Source organism: Anomaloglossus baeobatrachus, chromosome 4 (assembly GCF_048569485.1).
Source record: "Anomaloglossus baeobatrachus isolate aAnoBae1 chromosome 4, aAnoBae1.hap1, whole genome shotgun sequence".
Lineage (NCBI taxonomy): Eukaryota > Metazoa > Chordata > Amphibia > Anura > Aromobatidae > Anomaloglossus > Anomaloglossus baeobatrachus.
In genome coordinates this window covers 153188121-153209797 of record NC_134356.1, presented here as the reverse complement: position 1 = coordinate 153209797, position 21677 = coordinate 153188121, and positions in this window count along the sequence as shown.

The following is a 21677-nucleotide window of genomic DNA, read 5'->3' as shown; positions in this document are numbered from 1 at the left end:
GACTCTTAGGACTCTTAGAAGAGTCAATGCTCTAAAACCATGGGGGGCGCTTAGCCCCCTCTCTTCGTCCCTGAGGATGATTTCATTTTTCAGGGATTAGAGAGGGTGGTCCTAGTGGTGGACTGCAGGTATGGAGAGCTGTTGTCATCGTATTAGATAGATAAGAATGATTATATGTATTGTAGAAATGTCTCCTATCATGTTCCCTAATTTTTTATTATGTCCACATCCTGGTCCCCATCTTGGACATCATAACAAACGTGCACTTTTTTGTTTAATTTACACATTGGACCATAGGAAAAATGACACTACAGCTACAGAGGTGACCGTCTGATAGCCCAGCTCGACTATCCATCTCTACTGAAGACCCTTTCAGCTTTTTGAGAGTTGGGTGGAGGACATCATCTCTGAAAATAGGGTCCCACAGCTGCACCCCATCAGTGTGAGCAGGACTCTTAGGACTCTTAGAAGAGTTAATGCTCTGAGACCATGGGGGCGCTTAGCCCCCTCTCTTCGTCACTGAGGATGATTTCATTTTTCAGGGATTAGAGAGGGTGGTCCTTGTGGTGGACTGCAGGTATAGAGAGCTGTTGTCATCGTATTAGATAGATAAGAATGATTATATGTATTGTAGAAATGTCTCCTATCATGTTCCCTAATTTTTTATTATGTCCACATCCTGGTCCCCATCTTGGACATCATAACAAACGTGCACTTTTTTGTTTAATTTACACATTGGACCATAGGAAAAATGACACTACAGCTACAGAGGTGACCGTCTGATAGCCCAGCTCGACTATCCATCTCTACTGAAGACCCTTTCAGCTTTTTGAGAGTTGGGTGGAGGACATCATCTCTTAAAATAGGGTCCCACAGCTGCACCCCATCAGTGTAAGCAGGACTCTTAGGACTCTTAGAAGAGTCAATGCTCTAAAACCATGGGGGGCGCTTAGCCCCCTCTCTTCGTCCCTGAGGATGATTTCATTTTTCAGGGATTAGAGAGGGTGGTCCTTGTGGTGGACTGCAGGTATGGAGAGCTGTTGTCATCGTATTAGATAGATAAGAATGATTATATGTATTGTAGAAATGTCTCCTATCATGTTCCCTATTTTTTTATTATGTCCACATCCTGGTCCCCATCTTGGAAATCATAACAAACGTGCACTTTTTTGTTTAATTTACACATTGGACCATAGGAAAAATGACACTACAGCTACAGAGGTTACCGTCTGGTAGCCTAGCTCGACTATCCATCTCTACTGAAGACCCTTTCAGCTTTTTGAGAGTTGGGTGGAGGACATCATCTCTGAAAATAGGGTCCCACAGCTGCACCCCATCAGTGTGAGCAGGACTCTTAGGACTCTTAGAAGAGTCAATGTTTTGAGACCATGGGGGGCGCTTAGCCCCCTCTCTTCGTCACTGAGGATGATTTCATTTTTCAGGGATTAAAGAGAGTGGTCCTTGTGGTGGACTGCAGGTATGGAGAGCTGTTGTGATCGTATTAGATAGATAAGAATGATTATATGTATTGTAGAAATGTCTCCTATCATGTTCCCTAATTTTTTATTATGTCCACATCCTGGTCCCCATCTTGGACATCATAACAAACGTGCACTTTTTTGTTTATTTACACATTGGACCATAGGAAAAATGACACTACAGCTACAGAGGTGACCGTCTGATAGCCCAGCTCGACTATCCATCTCTACTGAAGACCCTTTCAGCTTTTTGAGAGTTGGGTGGAGGACATCATCTCTTAAAATAGGGTCCCACAGCTGCACCCCATCAGTGTAAGCAGGACTCTTAGGACTCTTAGAAGAGTCAATGCTCTAAAACCATGGGGGGCGCTTAGCCCCCTCTCTTCGTCCCTGAGGATGATTTCATTTTTCAGGGATTAGAGAGGGTGGTCCTTGTGGTGGACTGCAGGTATGGAGAGCTGTTGTCATCGTATTAGATAGATAAGAATGATTATATGTATTGTAGAAATGTCTCCTATCATGTTCCCTAATTTTTTATTATGTCCACATCCTGGTCCCCATCTTGGACATCATAACAAACGTGCACTTTTTTGTTTAATTTACACATTGGACCATAGGAAAAATGACACTACAGCTACAGAGGTGACCGTCTGATAGCCCAGCTCGACTATCCATCTCTACTGAAGACCCTTTCAGCTTTTTGAGAGTTGGGTGGAGGACATCATCTCTGAAAATAGGGTCCCACAGCTGCACCCCATCAGTGTGAGCAGGACTCTTAGGACTCTTAGAAGAGTTAATGCTCTGAGACCATGGGGGCGCTTAGCCCCCTCTCTTCGTCACTGAGGATGATTTCATTTTTCAGGGATTAGAGAGGGTGGTCCTTGTGGTGGACTGCAGGTATGGAGAGCTGTTGTCATCGTATTAGATAGATAAGAATGATTATATGTATTGTAGAAATGTCTCCTATCATGTTCCCTAATTTTTTATTATGTCCACATCCTGGTCCCCATCTTGGACATCATAACAAACGTGCACTTTTTTGTTTAATTTACACATTGGACCATAGGAAAAATGACACTACAGCTACAGAGGTGACCGTCTGATAGCCCAGCTCGACTATCCATCTCTACTGAAGACCCTTTCAGCTTTTTGAGAGTTGGGTGGAGGACATCATCTCTTAAAATAGGGTCCCACAGCTGCACCCCATCAGTGTAAGCAGGACTCTTAGGACTCTTAGAAGAGTCAATGCTCTAAAACCATGGGGGGCGCTTAGCCCCCTCTCTTCGTCCCTGAGGATGATTTCATTTTTCAGGGATTAGAGAGGGTGGTCCTTGTGGTGGACTGCAGGTATGGAGAGCTGTTGTCATCGTATTAGATAGATAAGAATGATTATATGTATTGTAGAAATGTCTCCTATCATGTTCCCTAATTTTTTATTATGTCCACATCCTGGTCCCCATCTTGGACATCATAACAAACGTGCACTTTTTTGTTTAATTTACACATTGGACCATAGGAAAAATGACACTACAGCTACAGAGGTGACCGTCTGATAGCCCAGCTCGACTATCCATCTCTACTGAAGACCCTTTCAGCTTTTTGAGAGTTGGGTGGAGGACATCATCTCTGAAAATAGGGTCCCACAGCTGCACCCCATCAGTGTGAGCAGGACTCTTAGGACTCTTAGAAGAGTTAATGCTCTGAGACCATGGGGGCGCTAGCCCCCTCTCTTCGTCACTGAGGATGATTTCATTTTTCAGGGATTAGAGAGGGTGGTCCTTGTGGTGGACTGCAGGTATGGAGAGCTGTTGTCATCGTATTAGATAGATAAGAATGATTATATGTATTGTAGAAATGTCTCCTATCATGTTCCCTAATTTTTTATTATGTCCACATCCTGGTCCCCATCTTGGACATCATAACAAACGTGCACTTTTTTGTTTAATTTACACATTGGACCATAGGAAAAATGACACTACAGCTACAGAGGTGACCGTCTGATAGCCCAGCTCGACTATCCATCTCTACTGAAGACCCTTTCAGCTTTTTGAGAGTTGGGTGGAGGACATCATCTCTGAAAATAGGGTCCCACAGCTGCACCCCATCAGTGTGAGCAGGACTCTTAGGACTCTTAGAAGAGTCAATGCTCTGAGACCATTGGGGGCACTTAGCCCCCTCTCTTCATCACTGAGGATGATTTCATTTTTCAGGGATTAGAGAGGGTGGTCCTTGTGGTGGACTGCAGATATGGAGAGCTGTTATCATCGTATTAGATAGATAAGAATGATTATATGTATTGTAGAAATGTCTCCTATCATGTTCCCTAATTTTTTATTATGTCCACATCCTGGTCCCCATCTTGGACATCATAACAAACGTGCACTTTTTTGTTTAATTTACACATTGGACCATAGGAAAAATGACACTACAGCTACAGAGGTGACCGTCTGATAGCCCAGCTCGACTATCCATCTCTACTGAAGACCCTTTCAGCTTTTTGAGAGTTGGGTGGAGGACATCATCTCTGAAAATAGGGTCCCACAGCTGCACCCCATCAGTGTGAGCAGGACTCTTAGGACTCTTAGAAGAGTTAATGCTCTGAGACCATGGGGGCGCTTAGCCCCCTCTCTTCGTCACTGAGGATGATTTCATTTTTCAGGGATTAGATAGGGTGGTCCTTGTGGTGGACTGCAGGTATGGAGAGCTGTTGTCATCGTATTAGATAGATAAGAATGATTATATGTATTGTAGAAATGTCTCCTATCATGTTCCCTAATTTTTTATTATGTCCACATCCTGGTCCCCATCTTGGACATCATAACAAACTTGCACTTTTTTGTTTAATTTACACATTGGACCATAGGAAAAATGACACTACAGCTACAGAGGTGACCGTCTGATAGCCCAGCTCGACTATCCATCTCTACTGAAGACCCTTTCAGCTTTTTGAGAGTTGGGTGGAGGACATCATCTCTGAAAATAGGGTCCCACAGCTGCACCCCATCAGTGTGAGCAGGACTCTTAGGACTCTTAGAAGAGTCAATGCTCTGAGACCATTGGGGGCACTTAGCCCCCTCTCTTCATCACTGAGGATGATTTCATTTTTCAGGGATTAGAGAGGGTGGTCCTTGTGGTGGACTGCAGATATGGAGAGCTGTTATCATCGTATTAGATAGATAAGAATGATTATATGTATTGTAGAAATGTCTCCTATCATGTTCCCTAATTTTTTATTATGTCCACATCCTGGTCCCCATCTTGGACATCATAACAAACGTGCACTTTTTTGTTTAATTTACACATTGGACCATAGGAAAAATGACACTACAGCTACAGAGGTGACCGTCTGATAGCCCAGCTCGACTATCCATCTCTACTGAAGACCCTTTCAGCTTTTTGAGAGTTGGGTGGAGGACATCATCTCTGAAAATAGTGTCCCACAGCTGCACCCCATCAGTGTGAGCAGGACTCTTAGGACTCTTAGAAGAGTCAATGCTCTGAGACCATGGGGGGCGCTTAGCCCCCTCTCTTCGTCACTGAGGATGATTTCATTTTTCAGGGATTAGAGAGGGTGGTCCTTGTGGTGGACTGCAGGTATGGAGAGCTGTTGTCATCGTATTAAATAGATAAGAATGATTATATGTATTGTAGAAATGTCTCCTATCATGTTCCCTAATTTTTTATTATGTCCACATCCTGGTCCCCATCTTGGACATCATAACAAACGTGCACTTTTTTGTTTAATTTACACATTGGACCATAGGAAAAATGACACTACAGCTATAGAGGTGACCGTCTGATAGCCCAGCTCGACTATCCATCTCTACTGAAGACCCTTTCAGCTTTTTGAGAGTTGGGTGGAGAACATCATCTCTGAAAATAGGGTCCCACAGCTGCACCCCATCAGTGTGAGCAGGACTCTTAGGACTCTTAGAAGAGTCAATGCTCTGAGACCATGGGGGGCGCTTAGCCCCCTCTTTTCGTTACTGAGGATGATTTCACTTTTCAGGGAATAGAGAGGGTGGTCCTTGTGGTGGACTGCAGGTATGGAGAGCTGTTGTGATCGTATTAGATAGATAAGAATGATAATATGTATTGTAGAAATGTCTCCTATCATGTTCCCTAATTTTTTATTATGTCCACATCCTGGTCCCCATCTTGAACATCATAACAAACGTGCACTTTTTTGTTTAATTTACACATTGGACCATAGGAAAAATGACACTACAGCTACAGAGGTGACCGTCTGATAGCCCAGCTCGACTATCCATCTCTACTGAAGACCCTTTCAGCTTTTTGAGAGTTGGGTGGAGGACATCATCTCTGAAAATAGGGTCCCACAGCTGCACCCCATCAGTGTGAGCAGGACTCTTAGGACTCTTAGAAGAGTTAATGCTCTGAGACCATGGGGGCGCTTAGCCCCCTCTCTTCGTCACTGAGGATGATTTCATTTTTCAGGGATTAGAGAGGGTGGTCCTTGTGGTGGACTGCAGGTATGGAGAGCTGTTGTCATCGTATTAGATAGATAAGAATGATTATATGTATTGTAGAAATGTCTCCTATCATGTTCCCTAATTTTTTATTATGTCCACATCCTGGTCCCCATCTTGGACATCATAACAAACGTGCACTTTTTTGTTTAATTTACACATTGGACCATAGGAAAAATGACACTACAGCTACAGAGGTGACCGTCTGATAGCCCAGCTCGACTATCCATCTCTACTGAAGACCCTTTCAGCTTTTTGAGAGTTGGGTGGAGGACATCATCTCTGAAAATAGGGTCCCACAGCTGCACCCCATCAGTGTGAGCAGGACTCTTAGGACTCTTAGAAGAGACAATGCTCTGAGACCATTGGGGGCACTTAGCCCCCTCTCTTCATCACTGAGGATGATTTCATTTTTCAGGGATTAGAGAGGGTGGTCCTTGTGGTGGACTGCAGATATGGAGAGCTGTTATCATCGTATTAGATAGATAAGAATGATTATATGTATTGTAGAAATGTCTCCTATCATGTTCCCTAATTTTTTATTATGTCCACATCCTGGTCCCCATCTTGGACATCATAACAAACGTGCACTTTATTGTTTAATTTACACATTGGACCATAGGAAAAATGACACTACAGCTACAGAGGTGACCGTCTGATAGCCCAGCTCGACTATCCATCTCTACTGAAGACCCTTTCAGCTTTTTGAGAGTTGGGTGGAGGACATCATCTCTGAAAATAGGGTCCCACAGCTGCACCCCATCAGTGTGAGCAGGACTCTTAGGACTCTTAGAAGAGTCAATGCTCTGAGACCATGGGGGGCGCTTAGCCCCCTCTCTTCGTCACTGAGGATGATTTCACTTTTCAGGGAATAGAGAGGGTGGTCCTTGTGGTGGACTGCAGGTATGGAGAGCTGTTGTCATCGTATTAGATAGATAAGAATGATTATATGTATTGTAGAAATGTCTCCTATCATGTTCCCTATTTTTTTATTATGTCCACATCCTGGTCCCCATCTTGGAAATCATAACAAACGTGCACTTTTTTGTTTAATTTACACATTGGACCATAGGAAAAATGACACTACAGCTACAGAGGTGACCGTCTGATAGCCCAGCTCGACTATCCATCTCTACTGAAGACCCTTTCAGCTTTTTGAGAGTTGGGTGGAGGACATCATCTCTGAAAATAGGGTCCCACAGCTGCACCCCATCAGTGTGAGCAGGAATCTTAGGACTCTTAGAAGAGTCAATGCTCTGAGACCATGGGGGGCGCTTAGCCCTCTCTCTTCGTCACTGAGGATGATTTAATTTTTCAGGGATTAGAGAGAGTGGTCCTTGTGGTGGATTGCAGGTATGGAGAGCTGTTGTGATCGTATTAGATAGATAAGAATGATTATATGTATTGTAGAAATGTCTCCTATCATGTTCCCTAATTTTTTATTATGTCCACATCCTGGTCCCCATCTTGAACATCATAACAAACGTGCACTTTTTTGTTTAATTTACACATTGGACCATAGGAAAAATGACACTACAGCTACAGAGGTGACCGTCTGATAGCCCAGCTCGACTATCCATCTCTACTGAAGACCCTTTCAGCTTTTTGAGAGTTGGGTGGAGGACATAATCTCTGAAAATAGGGTCCCACAGCTGCACCCCATCAGTGTAAGCAGGACTCTTAGGACTCTTAGAAGAGTCAATGCTCTAAAACCATGGGGGGCGCTTAGCCCCCTCTCTTCGTCCCAGAGGATGATTTCATTTTTCAGGGATTAGAGAGGGTGGTCCTTGTGGTGGACTGCAGGTATGGAGAGCTGTTGTCATCGTATTAGATAGATAAGAATGATTATATGTATTGTAGAAATGTCTCCTATCATGTTCAATAATTTCTTATTATGTCCACATCCTGGTCCCCATCTTGGACATCATAACAAACGTGCACTTTTTTGTTTAATTTACACATTGGACCATAGGAAAAATGACACTACAGCTACAGAGGTGACCGTCTGATAGCCCAGCTCGACTATCCATCTCTACTGAAGACCCTTTCAGCTTTTTGAGAGTTGGGTGGAGGACATCATCTCTGAAAATAGGGTCCCACAGCTTCACCCCATCAGTGTGAGCAGGACTCTTAGGACTCTTAGAAGAGTCAATGCTCTGGTACCATGGGGGGCGCTTGGCCCCCTCTCTTCGTCACTGAGGATGATTTCATTTTTTAGGGATTACAGAGGGTGGTCCTTGTGGTGGACTGCAGGTATGGAGAGCTGTTGTCATCGTATTAGATAGATAAGAATGATTATATGTATTGTAGAAATGTCTCCTATCATGTTCCCTAATTTTTTATTATGTCCACATCCTGGTCCCCATCTTGGACATCATAACAAACGTGCACTTTTTTGTTTAATTTACACATTGGACCATAGGAAAAATGACACTACAGCTACAGAGGTGACCGTCTGATAGCCCAGCTCGACTATCCATCTCTACTGAAGACCCTTTCAGCTTTTTGAGAGTTGGGTGGAGGACATCATCTCTGAAAATAGGGTCCCACAGCTGCACCCCATCAGTGTGAGCAGGACTCTTAGGACTCTTAGAAGAGTTAATGCTCTGAGACCATGGGGGCGCTTAGCCCCCTCTCTTCGTCACTGAGGATGATTTCATTTTTCAGGGATTAGAGAGGGTGGTCCTTGTGGTGGACTGCAGGTATGGAGAGCTGTTGTGATCGTATTAGATAGATAAGAATGATTATATGTATTGTAGAAATGTCTCCTATCATGTTCCCTAATTTTTTATTATGTCCACATCCTGGTCCCCATCTTGGACATCATAACAGACGTGCACTTTTTTGTTTAATTTACACATTGGACCATAGGAAAAATGACACTACAGCTACAGAGGTGACCGTCTGATAGCCCAGCTCGACTATCCATCTCTACTGAAGACCCTTTCAGCTTTTTGAGAGTTGGGTGGAGGACATCATCTCTTAAAATAGGGTCCCACAGCTGCACCCCATCAGTGTAAGCAGGACTCTTAGGACTCTTAGAAGAGTCAATGCTCTAAAACCATGGGGGGCGCTTAGCCCCCTCTCTTCATCACTGAGGATGATTTCATTTTTCAGGGATTAGAGAGGGTGGTCCTTGTGGTGGACTGCAGGTATGGAGAGCTGTTGTCATCGTATTAAATAGATAAGAATGATTATATGTATTGTAGAAATGTCTCCTATCATGTTCCCTAATTTTTTATTATGTCCACATCCTGGTCCCCATCTTGGACATCATAACAAACGTGCACTTTTTTGTTTAATTTACACATTGGACCATAGGAAAAATGACACTACAGGTACAGAGGTGTCCGTCTGATAGCCCAGCTCGACTATCCATCTCTACTGAAGACCCTTTCAGCTTTTTGAGAGTTTGGTGGAGAACATCATCTCTGAAAATAGGGTCCCACAGCTGCACCCCATCAGTGTGAGCAGGACTCTTAGGACTCTTAGAAGAGTCAATGCTCTGAGACCATGGGGGGCGCTTAGCCCCCTCTCTTCGTCACTGAGGATGATTTCACTTTTCAGGGAATAGAGAGGGTGGTCCTTGTGGTGGACTGCAGGTATGGAGAGCTGTTGTCATCGTATTAGATAGATAAGAATGATTATATGTATTGTAGAAATGTCTCCTATCATGTTCCCTATTTTTTTATTATGTCCACATCCTGGTCCCCATCTTGGAAATCATAACAAACGTGCACTTTTTTGTTTAATTTACACATTGGACCATAGGAAAAATGACACTACAGCTACAGAGGTGACCGTCTGATAGCCCAGCTCGACTAACCATCTGTTACGGGGGGCTGTCTGATAATAACCGAAAGGAGTATCAGACAGTCAGGGTCCACCGTGCAAAGACTTTGCTGCAGACTATGGCAGAGTGCAATACCTCTGTTAACTCACAGAAGGATATAATAAGAAAGTAAAGCAATTCCTCCCTTACTTGGAGGGTGTGTGGAATGATCTCTGTTAATAATCACAGAGACAAAGGCAATGTGTGCGAAATGGCACCTACCTAGGTCCGCTCTTCTAGTGGTGCAAAAGAGACGAACAGCAGCGTAAGCCGCACAAAGCTCCTACCTGCGTTCGCTCCACTAGTGTGCGAGGACACGAACCACTAGATATGGCACCTGCCTAGGTCCGCTCTTCTAGTGGTGCAAAAGAGACGAACAGCAGCGTAAGCCGCACAAAGCTCCTACCTCTGTTCGCTCCCCTAGTGTGCGAGGATACGAACAACTGCCAGACGCAGTATAAGGAACGTTACCCTAGCGGCAACGTCCACCTACGAGTACAATCACAAGGCCCAGCCAGACCATGTGCCTCAGGCACCTGCCTATGTCCGCTCCCCTAAGAGGTAAGGATACGGACAGCAGCCGAAGCTGTAAGGTATAAGAACGCTACCCTGCCGGTAGCGCTCACCTAGCATAGACAGAGGAATGCCTAGAGGAACGCGCACAGAGCGTCTACTCATATGCATGAACCAAGAGGACTGAGCACCATGCGGCGTGTGTCAGGGTCTTATATAGACTCTGTGCCTCATCCAAGATGGAGGACACCAGAGCCAATCCGCTTCCAGAACGACAGGAGTGACGTCATGCTGGCCTATCACCGAGCAAGACGTCACAAGCACATGACCAGCGACCAATCGGCATAGAAGGTGTCAGAGACATGTGACCTCGTGTCAGCGATGATGTCACCCGCACATGTGCAATGGCTCCAAGATTGGACTTAGTCTCTGGCGCTCGCACATGTGCAGTAGCAAGAAATCTGGACTTAGTCTCCAGCGCTCGCACATGTGCAGTAGCAAGAAATCTGGACTTAGTCTCCAGCGCTCGCACATGTGCAGTAGCAAGAAATCTGGACTTAGTCTCCAGCGCTCGCACATGTGCAGTAGCAAGAAATCTGGACATAGTCTCCAGTGCTCGCAGCAACCGTAACAGTACCTCCCCCTCAAGGGCCCCCCTCCCGGCGACGCAGATAATCGGCAACTAAGTCGGGAGCATGGACAGCCTCCTCAGGCTCCCAAGAGCGATGTTCCGGGCCATAGCCCTCCCAATCTATCAAGAAGAACCTGCGCCCTCTAACCATCTTAGAACCAACTATGGCTCGTACCTCATAGCTAGAGCGAGAGGAATCAGAGGCAGGAGAGTGCACTTCACGAGCGTGAGGTAAAATAGCCGGCTTTAGCAGTGAGACATGGAATTTGTCATGAATCCTAAGATGGACAGGTAACTTCAATTGATAGACTACAGGATTTACCTGTCGAAGAACCTCATAAGGACCCAGGAAGCGAGGAGCAAATTTGACAGAGCTCACTCAATGTAACCCAAAAAAGGCAATGAGGACTGCTCGAATACACATTTCTCGAGTTTAGCAAACAATGAGTGCTCCCTTAAACGGGAAAGGACACGAACGACATCCTGACGATGAGTCTCCAGATCAGGAGAAAAAATCAGGATGTCGTCCAGATACACCACTACTGAGGATAACAGTAAATCCCTGAACACATCATTTACGAAGTCCTGAAATACTGCGGGTGCATTACATAACCCAAAAGGCATGACGAGGTATTCATAGTGACCGTCTCGGGTGTTAAAAGCGGTCTTCCATTCGTCACCCTTTCGAATTCGTACCAAGTTATACGCACCCCGCAGATCCAACTTCGTAAAAACTTGAGCTCCTCTCAGTCTGTCAAAGAGCTCCGAAATTAAAGGTAATGGGTATTTGTTCTTTATTGTGATTGCGTTGAGACCCCTGTAATCTATGCAGGGACGCAAATCACCCTCTTTCTTCCGAACAAAGAAAAACCCAGCTCCCGCGGGAGAGACAGACTTACGAATGAACCCCTTCTCTAAGCTCTCTCTTATATAGGTCGACATGGCCTCCGACTCAGGTATCGACAGGGGGTAAACCCTGCCTTTAGGTGGAACCGAACCTGGGATAAGGTCTATGGCACAGTCATACGGCCTATGGGGTGGAAGAACCTCAGCACCCTGTTTGGAGAACACGTCAGCGAAATCCAAATAGGGTGTAGGTATGGGAGAGAGATCAGTTGATGCAACTGCAACGACCTTAGGTGGTAAGGGAAGACATCGGGACTGACATTTCGAACCCCAACTAATAATGCTGTCAGACTCCCAGTCAATGTGAGGAGCATGAGTCCGAAGCCATGGAAGACCCAGAAGGACGTCGTCTATACCCTCAGGCAAAACAAGAAAAGAAATCTCCTCTATGTGACCCTGAGACAGGGAAAGGCGCAAGGGAACTGTCCTCAATGTAATGGAGTCAGACAACATAGTTCCATTAACAACACGGACAGGAATAGGCGCCTCTAACATGATAGAGGGAATATTGTGTCCCTTTACAAATCCTGAGGACACAAAAATCCCGTCAGCTCCGGAATCCACAAAAGCCATAATAGGCCATGTATTCTCAGATAGCGAGAGCTGACCTGGGATACAACACTTAGAGGGTGCAGAAGACGTCTCTAGTAACCCCCCTCTAATGGTTACTAGGCCAGGGAGTTTCCCTGACGACTAGGACACTTGTTGGCATAGTGCCCAGCCTGACGACATACGTAACATATAGGAGGACCAGACTTGCGTAGTCTGGAGAACGTATGACCTAACTCCATAGGAGTGGGAGATGTTTCAGATGCTGAGGAAGATGGTAGTGGACCCTCAACAACTGGAATAGCCCGATGCTTAGGGCGTGAGGAAGAGACCTCGAGTCTACGTTCCTTATGGCGTACATCGATCCTCGTTGCTACTGTGATCAAGTCCTCCAGAGAAGCAGGGACTTCACGAGTAGCAAGGGCATCCTTGACATAGCCAGCCAACCCTCTCCAGAAGATAGGAATCAACACCTTCTCTGGCCAATCTAGTTCTGCCACCAGAGTTCTAAAAGCAATGGCATAAGAACTAGTGGATAACGAACCCTGAGATAGATCTAACAGTCTCAGGGCCGCATCATGGGTAACCTGCGGACCCATGAATACCGCCTTAAGAGCATCAAGAAAGTCTTGATGTCTCAGAGTAACCACATCAGAGCGCTCCCATAGGGGAGTCGCCCATTCTAAGGCTTTGTCCTGAAGTAAGGAGATGATAAAGCCTACTCTGGACCTCTCCGTAGAGAAGCGAGAAGAGTTAACCTCTAGGTGTATCTGACACTGACTAATGAAACCACGACATGATCTGGCATCGCCAGAATATCTGTTTGGTAGAGCAAGTCGAGGATCATGTGCAGATGTCACCATGGTCTGAGGTTTATCCTCTATACTCTTGAGCCGTGACTCAAGTACTTGTATGTAACGGTGTAACTGCTGATATTCTGCCATAACTGCCAGACCCTTGGCTCAGTCCTAATGTTACGGGGGGCTGTCTGATAATAACCGAAAGGAGTATCAGACAGTCAGGGTCCACCGTGCAAAGACTTTGCTGCAGACTATGGCAGAGTGCAATACCTCTGTTAACTCACAGAAGGATATAATAAGAAAGTAAAGCAATTCCTCCCTTACTTGGAGGGTGTGTGGAATGATCTCTGTTAATAATCACAGAGACAAAGGCAATGTGTGCGAAATGGCACCTACCTAGGTCCGCTCTTCTAGTGGTGCAAAAGAGACGAACAGCAGCGTAAGCCGCACAAAGCTCCTACCTGCGTTCGCTCCACTAGTGTGCGAGGACACGAACCACTAGATATGGCACCTGCCTAGGTCCGCTCTTCTAGTGGTGCAAAAGAGACGAACAGCAGCGTAAGCCGCACAAAGCTCCTACCTCTGTTCGCTCCCCTAGTGTGCGAGGATACGAACAACTGCCAGACGCAGTATAAGGAACGTTACCCTAGCGGCAACGTCCACCTACGAGTACAATCACAAGGCCCAGCCAGACCATGTGCCTCAGGCACCTGCCTATGTCCGCTCCCCTAAGAGGTAAGGATACGGACAGCAGCCGAAGCTGTAAGGTATAAGAACGCTACCCTGCCGGTAGCGCTCACCTAGCATAGACAGAGGAATGCCTAGAGGAACGCGCACAGAGCGTCTACTCATATGCATGAACCAAGAGGACTGAGCACCATGCGGCGTGTGTCAGGGTCTTATATAGACTCTGTGCCTCATCCAAGATGGAGGACACCAGAGCCAATCCGCTTCCAGAACGACAGGAGTGACGTCATGCTGGCCTATCACCGAGCAAGACGTCACAAGCACATGACCAGCGACCAATCGGCATAGAAGGTGTCAGAGACATGTGACCTCGTGTCAGCGATGATGTCACCCGCACATGTGCAATGGCTCCAAGATTGGACTTAGTCTCTGGCGCTCGCACATGTGCAGTAGCAAGAAATCTGGACTTAGTCTCCAGCGCTCGCACATGTGCAGTAGCAAGAAATCTGGACTTAGTCTCCAGCGCTCGCACATGTGCAGTAGCAAGAAATCTGGACTTAGTCTCCAGCGCTCGCACATGTGCAGTAGCAAGAAATCTGGACATAGTCTCCAGTGCTCGCAGCAACCGTAACACCATCTCTACTGAAGACCCTTTCAGCTTTTTGAGAGTTGGGTGGAGGACATCATCTCTGAAAAAAGGGTCCCACAGCTTCACCCCATCAGTGTGAGCAGGACTCTTAGGACTCTTAGAAGAGTCAATGCTCTGGAACCATGGGGGGCGCTTGGCCCCCTCTCTTCGTCACTGAGGATGATTTTATTTTTCAGGGATTAGACAGGGTGGTCCTTGTGGTGGACTGCAGGTATGGAGAGCTGTTGTCATCGTATTAGATAGATAAGAATGATTATATGTATTGTAGAAATGTCTCCTATCATGTTCCCTAATTTTTATTATGTCCACATCCTGGTCCCCATCTTGGACATCATAACAAATGTGCACTTTTTTGTTTAATTTACACATTGGACCATAGGAAAAATGACACTACAGCTACAGAGGTGACGGTCTAATAGCCCAGCTCGACTATCCATCTCTACTGAAGACCCTTTCAGCTTTTTGAGAGTTGGGTGGAGGACATCATCTCTGAAAATAGGGTCCCACAGCTGCACCCCATCAGTGTGAGCAGGACTCTTAGGACTCTTAGAAGAGTTAATGCTCTGAGACCATGGGGGTGCTTAGCCCCCTCTCTTCGTCACTGAGGATGATTTCATTTTTCAGGGATTAGAGAGGGTGGTCCTTGTGGTGGACTGCAGGTATGGAGAGCTGTTGTCATCGTATTAGATAGATAAGAATAATTATATGTATTGTAGAAATGTCTCCTATCATGTTCCCTATTTTTTTATTATGTCCACATCCTGGTCCCCATCTTGGACATCATAACAAACGTGCACTTTTTTGTTTAATTTACACATTGGACCATAGGAAAAATGACACTACAGCTACAGAGGTGACCGTCTGATAGCCCAGCTCGACTATCCATCTCTACTGAAGACCCTTTCAGCTTTTTGAGAGTTGGGTGGAGGACATCATCTCTGAAAATAGGGTCCCACAGCTGCACCCCATCAGTGTGAGCAGGACTCTTAGGACTCTTAGAAGAGTCAATGCTCTGAGACCATGGGGGGCGCTTAGCCCCCTCTCTTCGTCACTGAGGATGATTTCATTTTTCAGGGATTAGAGAGAGTGGTCCTTGTGGTGGACTGCAGGAATGGAGAGCTGTTGTGATCGTATTAGTTAGATAAGAATGATTATATGTATTGTAGAAATGTCTCCTATCATGTTCCCTAATTTTTTATTATGTCCACATCCTGGTCCCCATCTTGGACATCATAACAAACGTGCACTTTTTTGTTTAATTTACACATTGGACCATAGGAAAAATGACACTACAGCTACAGAGGTGACCGTCTGATAGCCCAGCTCGACTATCCATCTCTACTGAAGACCCTTTCAGCTTTTTGAGAGTTGGGTGGAGGACATCATCTCTGAAAATAGGGTCCCACAGCTGCACCCCATCAGTGAAAGCAGGACTCTTAGGACTCTTAGAAGAGTCAATGCTCTAAAACCATGGGGGGCGCTTAGCCCCCTCTCTTCGTCCCTGAGGATGATTTCAATTTTCAGGGATTAGAGAGGGTGGTCCTTGTGGTGGACTGCAGGTATAGAGAGCTGTTGTCATCGTATTAGATAGATAAGAATGATTATATGTATTGTAGAAATGTCTCCTATCATGTTCCCTAATTTTTTATTATGTCCACATCCTGGTCCCCATCTTGGACATCATAACAAACGTGCACTTTTTTGTTTAATTTACACATTGGACCATAGGAAAAATGACACTACAGCTACAGAAGTGACCGTCTGATAGCCCAGCTCGACTATCCATCTCTACTGAAGACCCTTTCAGCTTTTTGAGAGTTGGGTGGAGGACATCATCTCTGAAAATAGGGTCCCACAGCTGCACCCCATCAGTGTGAGCAGGACTCTTAGGACTCTTAGAAGAGTTAATGCTCTGAGACCATGGGGGTGCTTAGCCCCCTCTCTTCGTCACTGAGGATGATTTCATTTTTCAGGGATTCGAGAGGGTGGTCCTTGTGGTGGACTGCAGGTATGGAGAGCTGTTGTCATCGTATTAGATAGATAAGAATGATTATATGTATTGTAGAAATGTCTCCTATCATGTTCCCTAATTTTTTATTATGTCCACATCCTGGTCCCCATCTTGGACATCATAACAAACGTGCACTTTTTTGTTTAATTTACACATTGGACCATAGGAAAAATGACACTACAGCTACAGAGGTGACCGTCTGATAGCCCAGCTCGACTATCCATCTCTACTGAAGACCCTTTCAGCTTTTTGAGAGTTGGGTGGAGGACATCATCTCTGAAAATAGGGTCCCACAGCTCCACCCCATCAGTGTGAGCAGGTCTCTTAGGACTCTTAGAAGAGTTAATGCTCTGAGACCATGGGGGCGCTTAGCCCCCTCTCTTCGTCACTGAGGATGATTTCATTTTTCAGGGATTAGAGAAGGTGGTCCTTGTGGTGGACTGCAGGTATGGAGAGCTGTTGTCATCGTATTAGATAGATAAGAATGATTATATGTATTGTAGAAATGTCTCCTTTCATGTTCCCTAATTTTTTATTATGTCCACATCCTGGTCCCCATCTTGGACATCATAACAAACGTGCACTTTTTTGTTTAATTTACACATTGGACCATAGGAAAAATGACACTACAGCTACAGAGGTGACCGTCTGATAGCCCAGCTCGACTATCCATCTCTACTGAAGACCCTTTCAGCTTTTTGAGAGTTGGGTGGAGGACATCATCTCTGAAAATAGGGTCCCACAGCTGCACCCCATCAGTGTGAGCAGGACTCTTAGGACTCTTAGAAGAGTCAATGCTCTGAGACCATTGGGGGCACTTAGCCCCCTCTCTTCGTCACTGAGGATGATTTCATTTTTCAGGGATTAGAGAGGGTGGTCCTTGTGGTGGACTGCAGGTATGGAGAGCTGTTGTCATCGTATTAGATAGATAAGAATGATTATATGTATTGTAGAAATGTCTCCTATCATGTTCCCTAATTTTTTATTATGTCCACATCCTGGTCCCCATCTTGGACATCATAACAAACGTGCACTTTTTTGTTTAATTTACACATTGGACCATAGGAAAAATGACACTACAGCTACAGAGGTGACCGTCTGATAGCCCAGCTCGACTATCCATCTCTACTGAAGACCCTTTCAGCTTTTTGAGAGTTGGGTGGAGGACATCATCTCTGAAAATAGGGTCCCACAGCTGCACCCCATCAGTGTGAGCAGGACTCTTAGGACTCTTAGAAGAGTCAATGCTCTGAGACCATTGGGGGCACTTAGCCCCCTCTCTTCGTCACTGAGGATGATTTCATTTTTCAGGGATTAGAGAGGGTGGTCCTTGTGGTGGACTGCAGGTATGGAGAGCTGTCGTCATTGTATTAGATAGATAAGAATGATTATATGTATTGTAGAAATGTCTCCTATCATGTTCCCTAATTTTTTATTATGTCCACATCCTGGTCCCCATCTTGGACATCATAACAAACGTGCACTTTTTTGTTTAATTTACACATTGGACCATAGGAAAAATGACACTACAGCTACAGAGGTGACCGTCTGATAGCCCAGCTCGACTATCCATCTCTACTGAAGACCCTTTCAGCTTTTTGAGAGTTGGGTGGAGGACATCATCTCTGAAAATAGGGTCCCACAGCTGCACCCCATCAGTGTGAGCAGGACTCTTAGGACTCTTAGAAGAGTCAATGCTCTGAGACCATTGGGGGCACTTAGCCCCCTCTCTTCGTCACTGAGGATGATTTCTTTTTTTAGGGATTAGAGAGGGTGGTCCTTGTGGTGGACTGCAGGTATGGAGAGCTGTTGTCATCGTATTAGATAGATAAGAATGATTATATGTATTGTAGAAATGTCTCCTATCATGTTCCCTAATTTTTTATTATGTCCACATCCTGGTCCCCATCTTGGACATCATAACAAACGTGCACTTTTTTGTTTAATTTACACATTGGACCATAGGAAAAATGACACTACAGCTACAGAGGTGACCGTCTGATAGCCCAGCTCGACTATCCATCTCTACTGAAGACCCTTTCAGCTTTTTGAGAGTTGGGTGGAGGACATCATCTCTGAAAATAGGGTCCCACAGCTGCACCCCATCAGTGTGAGCAGGACTCTTAGGACTCTTAGAAGAGTCAATGCTCTGAGACCATTGGGGGCACTTAGCCCCCTCTCTTCGTCACTGAGGATGATTTCATTTTTCAGGGATTAGAGAGGGTGGTCCTTGTGGTGGACTGCAGGTATGGAGAGCTGTTTTCATCGTATTAGATAGATAAGAATGATTATATGTATTGTAGAAATGTCTCCTATCATGTTCCCTAATTTTTTATTATGTCGACATCCTGGTCCTCATCTTGGACATCATAACAAACGTGCACTTTTTTGTTTAATTTTCACATTGGACCATAGGAAAAATGACACTACAGCTACAGAGGTGACCGTCTGATAGCCCAGCTCGACTATCCATCTCTACTGAAGACCCTTTCAGCTTTTTGAGAGTTGGGTGGAGGACATCATCTCTGAAAATAGGGTCCCACAGCTTCACCCCATCAGTGTGAGCAGGACTCTTAGGACTCTTAGAAGAGTCAATGCTCTGGTACCATGGGGGGCGCTTGGCCCCCTCTCTTCGTCACTGAGGATGATTTCATTTTTCAGGGATTAGAGAGGGTGGTCCTTGTGGTGGACTGCAGGTATGGAGAGCTGTTGTCATCGTATTAGATAGATAAGAATGATTATATGTATTGTAGAAATGTCTCCTATCATGTTCCCTAATTTTTTATTATGTCCACATCCTGGTCCCCATCTTGGACATCATAACAAACGTGCACTTTTTTGTTTAATTTACACATTGGACCATAGGAAAAATGACACTACAGCTACAGAGGTGACCGTCTGATAGCCCAGCTCGACTATCCATCTCTACTGAAGACCCTTTCAGCTTTTTGAGAGTTGGGTGGAGGACATCATCTCTGAAAATAGGGTCCCACAGCTGCACCCCATCAGTGTGAGCAGGACTCTTAGGACTCTTAGAAGAGTTAATGCTCTGAGACCATGGGGGCGCTTAGCCCCCTCTCTTCGTCACTGAGGATGATTTCATTTTTCAGGGATTAGAGAGGGTGGTCCTTGTGGTGGACTGCAGGTATGGAAAGCTGTTGTCATCGTATTAGATAGATAAGAATGATTATATGTATTGTAGAAATGTCTCCTATCATGTTCCCTAATTTTTTATTATGTCCACATCCTGGTCCCCATCTTGGACATCATAACAAACGTGCACTTTTTTGTTTAATTTACACATTGGACCATAGGAAAAATGACACTACAGCTACAGAGGTGACCGTCTGATAGCCCAGCTCGACTATCCATCTCTACTGAAGACCCTTTCAGCTTTTTGAGAGTGGGGTGCAGGACATCATCTCTGAAAATAGGGTCCCACAGCTGCACCCCATCAGTGTGAGCAGGACTCTTAGGACTCTTAGAAGAGTCAATGCTCTGAGACCATTGGGGGCACTTAGCCCCCTCTCTTCGTCACTGAGGATGATTTCATTTTTCAGGGAATAGAGAGGGTGATCCTTGTGGTGGACTGCAGGTATGGAGAGCTGTTATCATCGTATTAGATAGATAAGAATGAGTATATGTATTGTAGAAATGTCTCCTATCTAGAGATGAGCGAACCGGTCGCGGTTCGGCTCGAGGTTGGTTCGCCGAACGGACCTCCCGTTCGAGTTCGGTTCGTCGAACGTTCGACGAACCGAACTCGAACTGCATAGGAAACAATGGCAGGCAATCACAAACACAGAAAAACACCTAGAAAACACCCTCAAAGGTGTCCTAAAGGTGACAAACAACTCAAACACATTGGAAAGTGACAAGGACATATACTCATGCGAAAACAAAACAGCTGGACAAGGAAAAAGAGGAGGACACACAGATATAGGCATGGCACGCCATTCTAAAATCATGTAAAACACCGCAAGGTGACTCCAAGCATAGTCTCCCTTTTTTTCCAAAAATTGGGCCCCACACCCACCCACCCATTCAGTGGCAGCAGTTGGGCCCCAGTTGTACACTTCACAGCTAGATTTGCAGCAAGCACATTCCAAAATACGCCATTCTTATCCGTCCCCAGGATGACACCGAGGTAGGTAGCAAAGTCTTTGCTGACCCATGACTTGTTCATCTTGGCTTCTTTTAAAAACACAGCAAGCAAGGGTTACTCCAAGCGGAGTCTCCCTTTTTTTCCAAAAATTGGGCCCCACACACCCACCCATTCAGTGGCAGCAGTTGTGCCCCAGTTGTACACTTCACAGCTAGATTTGCATCAAGCACATTCCAAAATACGCCATTCTTATCCGTCCCCAGGATGACACCGGGGTAGGTAGCAAAGTCTTTCCTGATCCCAGCTCTGTTCATCTTGGCTTCTTTTAAAAACACAGCAAGCAAGGGTTACTCCAAGCGGAGTCTCCCTTTTTTTCCAAAAATTGGGCCCCACACACCCACCCATTCAGTGGCAGCAGTTGTGCCCCAGTTGTACACTTCACAGCTAGATTTGCATCAAGCACATTCCAAAATACGCCATTCTTATCCGTCCCCAGGATGACACCGGGGTAGGTAGCAAAGTCTTTGCTGACCCATGACTTGTTCATCTTGGCTTCTTTTAAAAACAATGTAAGCAAGGGTTACTCCAAGCGGAGTCTCCCTTTTTTCAAAAAATTGGGCCCCACACACACCCACCCATTCAGTGGCAGCAGTTGTGCCCCAGTTGTACACTTCACAGCTAGATTTGCATCAAGCACATTCAAAAATACGCCATTCTTATCCGTCCCCAGGATGACACCGGGGTAGGTAGCAAAGTCTTTGCTGACCCATGACTTGTTCATCTTGGCTTCTTTTAAAAACACAGCAAGCAAGGGTTACTCCAAGCGGAGTCTCCCTTTTTTCCAAAAATTGGGCCACACAGACACCCACCCCATCAGTGGCAGCACTTGGGCCCTAGTTGCAAACAGGATGTTTTGATTTGCATCAAGCACATTCAAAAATACGCCATTCTTATCCGTCCCCAGGATGACACCGGGGTAGGTAGCAAAGTCTTTCCTGATCCCAGCTCTGTTCATCTTGGCTTCTT